This window comes from Bidens hawaiensis, unplaced genomic scaffold (genome assembly GCF_021521415.1).
Source record: "Bidens hawaiensis isolate Kalapana, Puna unplaced genomic scaffold, B.hawaiensis_p1.1 tig00037552_1, whole genome shotgun sequence".
Classification (NCBI taxonomy): domain Eukaryota; kingdom Viridiplantae; phylum Streptophyta; class Magnoliopsida; order Asterales; family Asteraceae; genus Bidens; species Bidens hawaiensis.
Genome location: NW_027505485.1, coordinates 136,071 through 144,471, shown reverse-complemented (window position 1 = coordinate 144,471; position 8,401 = coordinate 136,071). Strand labels below are relative to the sequence as shown.

The 8,401-nt window shown below is 33.4% G+C and overlaps 1 pseudogene across 1 annotated transcript; it reads left to right on the top strand.

Moving 5' to 3' along the window:
• The first annotated feature begins 705 nt into the window (after positions 1-705).
• On the top strand, positions 706-5,073 carry LOC143613474 (single-stranded DNA-binding protein WHY1, chloroplastic-like; annotated as a pseudogene). Its single transcript, XR_013150122.1, has 6 exons — positions 706-920; positions 977-1,069; positions 4,010-4,104; positions 4,181-4,254; positions 4,337-4,425; positions 4,854-5,073. The product of XR_013150122.1 is annotated as a single-stranded DNA-binding protein WHY1, chloroplastic-like (transcript).
• The last annotated feature ends 3,328 nt before the right edge of the window (positions 5,074-8,401 follow it).

The window sequence follows — 8,401 nt, the reverse complement described above, 5'->3', positions numbered from 1 at the left end:
ATATGTGAAGAGGTTACGATCTAGATGGATGAACAAATATAAGGACGAAACAAAAAACCAATATGCATCTTAAAAACAAAAATAGAGTATTTAATTCAATCAAACGAAAATAGTTTATTGCATCTTAAAAACAACCTACCTTAGAAAGAAGCAATATGCAAGGGGTGACCTCCGGAGAAATAACAAATTTCGAGCTTTATTTCTCCTAAAAGATACCACTATCGGCTTGTGTCAATATATACAGGGATAAATGCATATGCACTCACATTATGAGGTAACCGTCTATTCACGAATCCCTTTCACTATTCTTTTTACAACCTCATATACCATTCACTAATTCTCACCCTCGGAGGATAGAACCCTCTCTTTCCGACAAGCTTTGACGGTTTTTCTGTTTTGCCTTCCATTAGATCAAATTTGAGTTTAAACCCACATCTTCAATATGTAACATCCGGTGATAGAGAGGGGGACATGCTTCAGTCATATCGAGTACTGATATTGTGTTCCAAATATTTTATTTATAGTATCGTAACAAACCAAACTGATAGTTACGAACCGTCACACTATAACGCGTTGGTGTAAAGCTGAGACAATGAGAGGGTTTGAGTCCTTCCGGATTTCCAACAAGATAACCAGGGTGGGTTGTCTGATATATGAATCCTCACCGTCTACTCTTGGGTGAACAACTAAACTAACAAGAAGAAGATGTTAAATCTTTCAATACCTTCAACAGGAACACGACCCATCCTCACCCAAAACCCTAACACTAAAACCCCCAAATCTCTACAATCAAACTAGTTGTTAACCACAAAACTCCGTCTCAAATGTCAATACTCCGACCAACAAAGAACCGATGCTCCTAAGGTGTTCATTGGCCATTCCATTTATAAAGGCAAGGACCCGAGTTCGCCCCTTTAGATGTAAGTAACATGTTTGACTTCAAAACTCAAAATGCGTGTCTAATTTGTTTGCACAGTCAGGGGCGTTTAAGCTGACAAAGGAGGGATTTATATTGCTTCAGTTTGCGCCTGCTGCAGGTGTTCGTCAATATGATTGGAGTAGAAAGCAGGTTACTTTCTTTTCTTTTCTTTTCTTTTCATTGATATTAAACTTATATCAGATTTAGTTTTGCTAATACAACAAGCTGAGGTTGTTAACGTCTGCTTGTGCTCGTAATGGCTTGGTCTGTAAAGTAACGAGCCAAGGTCTGCTCGTGCCTGTATTGATTTGTAAACGAGTCACGCCGAGCTGGCTCAATTTGTAAACAAGTTGTCTCGACTCTGGCTTCGTTTGTTTAAATGAGCCAAGCCGAGCCAAGGTTGCTTAAACGAGTTGGGCTGAGTTAGCTGAGTTTTTTAAACGACTCGATCTGAGCTTGACTCGATCTTAGCCGAGTTGGCCCAATTTGTAAATGAGGCAATTTTAAGGTGGGTTTTTGAGCGAGTTTCAAGTCATGAGCTGTTATTTATAGGGGATGGTTCTACACACATGACAACTTATTGTGAGAACATAAAGAACAAATGAATCATTCATTTTCTCAATTTAGAAAAAAAAAATATAATAATAATACAAGATACTGATTGAAATGCATTGTATATTCATCTCTTCTATTGATCTAAAAAGTATATAAACAAAATTCGTTTATATATAGAGCCTACACATGTGTAAATCCAACCTAGGTATATATATCTTACACATAAGCTACACATGTGTAGGTAGGCATCTTAAAAAGAAAAAAGAACATGTGTACAAATTAGTTTAACGGTTTTTCTTTTTATGTCCATAACATAGACATTATTATGTAAAAATAATTTTATTAACAAGTATGAACCACAGATAGAAAAAATTAAGCGATTTAGGTTTGAACTCGCAATAATTTAGTCTTTTATAATGAACCCATGAATGTGTGTGTGTGTGTGTGTATATGTGTGTAATTAAAGAACGAATTACATGACTGGTCCTTGCGGTTTACCTGATTTACGGATCTGATACGTACTTTTATTCTATTACACCTTTAAATACCTCAAGCGGGTTACAAATTTTGTCCCAGCTCAAAGATGGGGTTAAGTAAGCCGTTTCCAGCTCAGATTGGTTGTAAACCTTTCGAGCCAAGCTGGCTTATTCTGTAAACGAGTCGATTTTGAGCGATTTTTTTTGTGATTTTTTCAAGCGAGTTTTGAGCTACGAGCTATTTGAATGGTACTAATTGCAACCTCTAGTCACAAATCAGTGAATCACTATAATCACTGATGTTACAAGTTACAACTCGCAATAACACTAGTTCAACAAACAGAAGATTGGAAATATTCAAGATACACCCTTTATTCAAATCAACATTCTTTTACGTTTAAATAGGCCCTTTAAATGAAACAAGCTGCGATTTATTCATAAGCTGGTCATAAACAACAAGGGCCGCATAGGTTTTAGGTTTATCATCATGCACACCATCTTTAACCGCGATCGTTAGGTTGTACTTCGTTCCATACCCTAGAAGGACCTCAGCTTTGACCAATTTATGGAACCCGAGTTTGCTATTCGCCTTATAGTTATGTTCTCCCACTGCAAACTTCCCAATTTTCAACACTTTTGTATCGGTTAGATTCTTGATGGGAATCCAACTATCGACATGTGTTTTGTCAGCAAACGAAGGGGAGGTACTGCAGAAAATGGAACCCAAAAAGAAGATGAGTATTGTAAGAAGATGAGTTTAATGGTTTGAACTCATTCTGTGTCTTAATAACTTTAGAAAGGGGGGGGGGGGGTATATATGGGGGTAAATTCACAACTTTACATGAAATATGATTGTATAACAAGGTTCGAAACATGCGAGTTTTTATTTATTTTTTAAAGTTTTTTTTATGGATTTCATTTTTATATTTTTTTAAGTTTGAAGTAAGTTATTTTCTAAGTTATATTTCAAATAAATGCATATTTGATTAACAATAATAATTAACATTTTATTGCTACATGCTACTCAATATCAGCATCATCGTAAAGTTTGTGACAGGATCTTTGTAATTATAGAATTTATTTAAATTAAGAAATAGGGGTGTAAACGAGCCTGCAATTGACTAGGCTTTAGCTCCGCTTAATATACAGAGAGATCGATCTCGGCTTTAGAGTATATAACATAATATATATTAATCTAGTTTCGTGAACCAGCTCGAGCTCAAAACCGAAGCTTGGCTCGATTCAAGCTTTCACGAGCGGCATGGCTCGTTTACACCCCCTTCTATGAAAGTATTCTTTTGATTAAACTTTAAAACATTATAGCTACTTTCGAATTCAAAAGGTGTAAAAATATGCTGAAAAGTTAATGTTAAAACAAACTTTTACAAGAAATCCTGCATTTAGAATGCATTTTATTGTTTGTTCACATGAAACACAGTGGTATATTCTCATAATAAACATGTTAGATGCAAGGCCATATAAGTTCACATGATGTTTGGTGCTATATTAGATGATAAAAAACATGTTACCAGAAGCCTATATGTTGCTGATGTGGCATCAGTTGTGCCATGTGGCACCGGTCGTTTTGTGTGATATTTTTGAAAAGAAATTCTTATTACTTTTTTTTTTAAATAAACTACGATATAAACACACAAAACAATTATTTATAAATGTTTTAAACACACACTAACTCTTCGGTTGATATTACATTTTCTATCTGAAATTAATAGCATTAATCTTTCCTAAGTAAATCTCAATTTAAAAAACCTTATAAATTTTGTAAATTCATGATCAAATTAAGAATCTATTATTCATGGATTGTTCAAATTGTGACTAATCTAATCTGCTTGTTATTTTGTATTTATATGAATTTATTATCCATATACTAATTAACAATTTATTATTTTAACTTTGGAGTAATATTATTACTCTTACCACAATATAGTGAAATTCTTGCCGGTTTACTGTCTTTTTGTTGATTATAATTCTTCATCCATGCTATTCATTAAGCATTTAATAATTACTTTTTGCTTTTAATAATCTTTATTCATAATTTCAGGTATTCTCCTTATCGGTTACTGAAATCGGAAGCCTTATCAGTCTTGGTGCACGAGATTCATGTGAATTCTTTCACGACCCGTTTAAAGGAAAAAGGTTAATATTTCAACCATTATAATTATGAGGGTAAAATGGTCTTTTCGTTTTGCTGAATCGTGCGGTTTTTTGGCAGTGATGAAGGCCGCGTTAGGAAAGTTTTGAAGGTGGAGCCGCTCCCAGATGGATCTGGCCACTTCTTTAATCTCAGTAATAATTTCCATTTTACCTTTTTTTATATAGAATATAATTTTTGAAATTATATTTAACTAAATGGTTTTATGAATTGAAGGTGTTCAAAACAAGCTTATTAACATGGATGAAAGCATTTATATTCCTGTTACAAAGGCAGAGTTTGCAATTCTCATCTCAGCTTTTAATGTATGTTCTTCTTCACATCCACGTACTTTCGATTTTCTTATATTATATTTTATATTAATAAAATATTCAAGGGTTAAAGTGTAAATTTAAAACGGTAAAATAGTAAATCTTACCTGATTCAAGGACCATCTTTGAAAGCAAACAATGTTCATAGGGACCACATCCCCAAACGACATGGGCCGTTTGTGTAATTTACTTTTATATTTAAATCAAATTATTTGTACACAATTTTAAATTTTGGTTGGTCAAATGTACTTTTACAATTGTACTCTTAATTATTTTACTTTGTTCCTTTTTAACAATGGCACCACTTTTCTTCAAATATAGAAATTAAAAAAAAAAAAGCAAACTATGTTTTTGGGATCATTTTTGGAAACTGATGATGTTTGTATTAATGAGCACTTTCTTAACATTTGTATGTTATGCAGTTTGCTGTGCCATACCTTTTGGGGTGGCATACCTTTGTGAATTCCATCAAACCCGAAGGCACAGCCGGTTTGAACAATGCTAATTCTCGATCTGGTGCTGATTTAGAATGGAGCAGATAGTCAGTCATTATTGCTATTTTGTGTTTGTTATTACTAAGAATTAGGTGGTATTGTCTTTAGCTAGTTTCTTTAGATTTTCTGAATGCAACTTTTTAGAATCTTTGGCTTGTGTATGCTTATTAGATATTCAACTTAAAATATCAGTTTAGTTGATGTCTGTCCTCACTCATAGTTTGTTTCTTATACAGGATTAAGAATTATGATAATTATGTGCATGCAGACTAGGGGTGCAAACGAGCCGAGCTTCACAAGGCTCGAGCTCGGCTCGTTTAACTTACACAGAGTTTGAGCCCGGCTCGTTTCGAGCTCTATTTTCAAAGCTCGAGCTCGGCTCGTGAGTAGATTCTCAAGCTCGAGCTCGGTTCGGGCTCGACTCGTTTACTATTTATCAATTATTTTTTATGTAACTACAATTTTTATATATTTTTTTTTCTATTATAATTTTATGCGTATATATATATATATATTATTTAGTTATTTTTATTTATTTATTCATAACATTATATATCTTTAACTAATACTTATTAAATATATATTTTAAAAAATTGTATAAATAACAAGCTCGTTTAGGCTCGCGAGCTGGATCGAGCTCGATAACTGAAGCTCGGGCTTGGGCTCGATTATTAAACGAGATTACTTTTAGGCTCGAGCTTGATTAAGCTCAGCTCGATCGAGCTTTTTAACGAGCCGATCTCGATTAGCTCGTGAGTATCTCGGTTCGTTTGCACCCTTAATGCAGACAGAGGTGCACAAAAACCAAAGCCTGAACCCGGACCCGGGTAAGGAACCCGAAACCGGTATTAGAAAAATCGGTTTTGAAAGCTCGAACCATGACTTGACCTACCCATAGGGTATGCATAGGTTATGACTTTCAGTGTTGAAACACGAACCTGCACCCAATCCATACCTGATTATGCTCGAAAACTAGTTCCAGTTACACCCAAGACCCTTGAAACCAGGTTTTTCAAATACCTGTCCTATACATGAAAATTTGCTTGAAAATACCCAAAAAAAATGTCTCAAAAAGTGTAGCTCCTTAAAAAAGCGAAACGTGCAGCCCCTTAAAAAATCTGTTATATACTCGAAAATTACCAAAAGGTATAGGGTACTCTACATGTAGATATCACCTAATGCTCTTTTCATGAAAATATGCATATTAAAACTCTATTTATAAAATATACCTTTTCTAAAGTTGATTTAAAGAGTTCATAACCTGGTGATAAGTGTTGTTAAGGTCATGCAAAACATCTATCAAGATTGATAGGGTAAATAGAATAGCCCATGCAAGGAGCATAAGCACATAATCGTACCTTGTAAAAGCTCACCCGCTGTATAGATGGTGAGGTGAAAACACACCTTTACTCTATCCTACCTAGAAGATTGGAAGGTTGCTTCCACTGATACATTGACTCCATGGATATGGAGTAAATAGAGAATCGTATCAACGGGGAGTATTTTATTATTACGGGTTAGGTTATAATAAGAAATATGGTTTTTATAAGAAAGATAAGATGGATTATAGTCCATTGATTTTGGAAATGGATGGTTGAGATCAGTTTAGAGATGAAATCAAGTGTGAGATAAGAGAAATTGTATAAAAGGAATAACATATTTGTTGACATTTTCTCTTCACATGCAAAACATATGTCAATTCCCCTATATTTTAAAACGTCGATAACTTTTTTATACGACATTATTTAAAAAAAATCACTATAATAACTAGCGTTTTTTTATCTTTAATGAGTACCATATTGTTATATAAAAATATAAAAAAAATTAATGGGTTTTTTATGCGTCGTGTTATAGATTATGATAATTGTGTTTACTAAATTGTGTTTTTATCAAATTTTATTTTATAGTTGTATTTTACCAAATTATGGTTTTAGCATAGTGTTATTTTATTCATTGTGTTTTAACAATAGTTTTTATTTTCATTACAATAATTATGTTTTTCTAACGGTTGTGTTTTACCAAAAAAAAAAAGTAATAATAAATACATAAAAAATCAATTGTGTTTTTCCAACAAACATAATCCAGTACTTACAACTACTCTTTCATAAAACACAACAAAAACCTAAGTGTAAAGTGTCAAAATCGTTCTTAGCGTTTGATTAAACAAGCGAATTTTGTCCAAAAATATTTTTTTTTTAACAGAACCATTGAGTTCTCTAATTTTTTTTTTGCCAGTGCCATCCAAATCACTGACCCGGTTATTTTTTATAGTTAAGTAGGGTTATTTTAGTCTTTTTATCTAATAGTTTATTCTATTGTTTATTTTAGTATTAAAATGAAAAAGAAAACTAACATATACAATCTACAATCAAATTGAGTTAAATGCCGTTAAAAAAAATAATAGTTAAATTAAACTAAAATAACTAATATATTCAATTTATAATATCTATACTTTATATCTATACTATATATAAAGCATGAGTGATGAAGCGAGGTATCAAACTTAACATTTTAGGGTCAAGTTTGTCTTTTAGTTGATTTTAGTTTATTAAAAAACAATTACAAGTTTAATCCTTTAAATCTAATCACATTTTGTTAATTTATAGAATATTTACATATATACCCCTTATTTTAAACCAACTATCCTCACGACGTTTAAATGTTTATAACTTTTTCACACGTTAATATTTTTTAAAAAACATTATACCATAAAAACGAGTATTTTATTCTCTTTAATTTGAGTACGATATTGCTATACTTTTTTCATTTTAAAAACTTAATGCGTTACGTGATTACCATTAAGGGATCGGGAAATGGGTTGGGCGGGTTTGGCCGTTCGGGTCATGGGTCTAAAAGGTTAAGGTTGGAATGGGTTGATAGAAAAAAGGTTAATTTTGGTTTGGGTCGAAAGGGTCAAGTTAGAACGAATTTCATGTTAGAACAGTGTTAGACAGAATAGGTTGCGGGTCAAGACACGCTCAATGTAGCGTTACGTGTGCACCGACACCTGATTGCGCGCATACAGTCGTTTTGTGACGTGCTTACTAACATTGGTTAAGCTTACACTTCCACATTACGAGCATACGATCGCCAGGTTACGCACATACTGTTGTGAAGTCACGCACTTACTGAAACGGCTGGCTACGCGTTCGATGTCATGTTTGCGTACATACTCCGCTGCATCGCGTAGGCACCCAGCTATATATAACAAAGCATATCTAATACCATATAATAAAAAAAATTAAAAGGCATTCAACGTTTATAGTCTGGTCTGGTTTCATATGGTCGGTTTCGGATATAAAAGGCGAATCAAACTGTTCGCTATGATTTGGAAATTTTGAAACCGACCAACCAAACGTAAAAAAACCCAGCCGTGAAATCACCGATGACTGGTTTAAATAGTTTCAAGGTTTTAACCCGAACCATGAACACTCATAATTGCTACGTGATTAATAGGGTCCGCGCTCAAACACCCG